Source organism: Eufriesea mexicana, unplaced genomic scaffold, assembly GCF_001483705.2.
Source record: "Eufriesea mexicana isolate 0111107269 unplaced genomic scaffold, ASM148370v2 scaffold1140, whole genome shotgun sequence".
Classification (NCBI taxonomy): Eukaryota; Metazoa; Arthropoda; class Insecta; order Hymenoptera; family Apidae; genus Eufriesea; species Eufriesea mexicana.
In genome coordinates this window covers 546,422-548,378 of record NW_016909285.1, presented here as the reverse complement: position 1 = coordinate 548,378, position 1,957 = coordinate 546,422, and positions in this window count along the sequence as shown.

Sequence of the window (1,957 nt, the reverse complement as noted above, 5' to 3'; positions counted from 1 at the left end):
CCGCCATTTTGAGGAACGACTGGCGGAAAATGGCGGTACCGAGTTTCGATTTATGCTTCCGCTCTTTACTTAGGTGATCTGAATGTCTGTTAGGATTTTTAAGTACGAATGTGGGACAATTTCGAAACACACACACACATACACGCTACAAGACTAACGACAGCTTTGTACAAAACGAAGAAAGAAAACGAATAATCTTGGAACCGTGAATCTATCCAACGATCGATCCTGCACTCGAGATCAGAAGTTTGAAATCAATATAGTAAATTATTATATTTTTGCGAAATCTTTGGCTATTTTTCTTAATTCGAAATTGATACTATTAATATTAAAAACTCTATAAATTTTTCAGTATGGAATATCATAATTGTTTGCATTGTAATATTTATATTATTAAATTATAATGTGATTTAATTGCTTTAAATTTCGAGGTAATTATTATACGGTAATTTTATGAAGATTGGATTCTATAAATTCCCGGAATACGCGGTGATTTCAAACTTTTGATCATTAGTGTACGTATTTTCTCTACTTGTCTATTTATTCGCGATTCATTTCTTGCCACGATGTTTAGGGTGATGCACACGAAGTGCTATAATTTACAGTAGTTCGAAGAAAGAAATTTTAGAGTACTCTATAGTAATCTTAAAGTACTTTATGCGATTCACCCTATGCACAGGGTGGAAGAAATCGTAGATACGCCCTTCAAGGGATAGCGATCACTGAAAGAAGCATAAAAGTTTCTACCGAAATTAATAATTTTACAAATATCCATCATTTCCCAATTTAAAGATTAGTATCACGATGAATTAAATCGAATTTTTTATCCACCACTAGCGTCGTTAATTTTTCCAAATTTGTCATTATCTTTTTTATCAAATCGGTCGAATTTATCACTATCATTAATCTCGAATATTTTTGCAAAACTATTACCACCATGTTTACCAAATTTTATCTTCATTTCCAAGACTATTACCATTATTAACCTCTTCCAATAAATTCCCCTAATCCCCAAAAGTTTGCACCCAAACTTCATCCACGCTCCGCAACCACCATGGTGTCCACCAAACGCGAACACGTATCTTTGGTTTCTCCAATCCTCCGCGAAAATCGAATCCGATAGAGGACACAACGCGTGTGCACGAGTTCACTCGAATGACACTTTCACGAAGCAAAAGTTTCATCGAATTCAATCCGCGTCGAATTTCAACGACATTCACATCGTGATGTCTCTGGATGATCGTTGATCATGATCTTCGACTGGCAGTACACTTCGTTTACTCTAACAACGAGAGCACGAGCATCGACTCTGTCGGAGGCAACACTCGTTACTGTTAACGATATCTACTCTAGTAATACGTTTGATCCTTCATAATCCTACTACGAATAGCAAGGATGTCTCCTTCCTGCACCGAAATTCACTTCAAAGTTCCAGGATGATTTTCTTCACAATTATTCTCGATTAACCTGTCGATTTCTTTCCTGTTTCTTCCTCGAGCCCTCGTAGTGTCTCATCGACTTCCTCAATCGATTTTCATAGACGATGTTCACGTGATCTGCTGTTTCAAGACTCCTCGATAGGTGTATGTTCGAAATTATGGCAAGTTTGTTGATTGTGGTTGTAATAAGATTTTCTTCTTCCCCATTTCTGGAGTCTGCTCATCCTGTCAAGCTTGTCAACGACGTCACTTCGATCTTCCATCTCGAAGAGTTGTCAAGAATCTTCTATAATACTGTCAAAAGGACTCTTCGTCACCCTAACTAAATTCGAATACAACGATCTTCCTCTATAAATTATCTTGCCTTGTCTCGGAGGATGACTTCATCCACAGCTTCCTCTTCCTTTTCATCCTAACTAGGTCATCACATGGATGCACAATCTTCGACGAAATCATTCACAAACTTCCCTAGGTCTCAGAAAACTCCCATCACTGTGATCTCTGACTGTTTCGTTCAC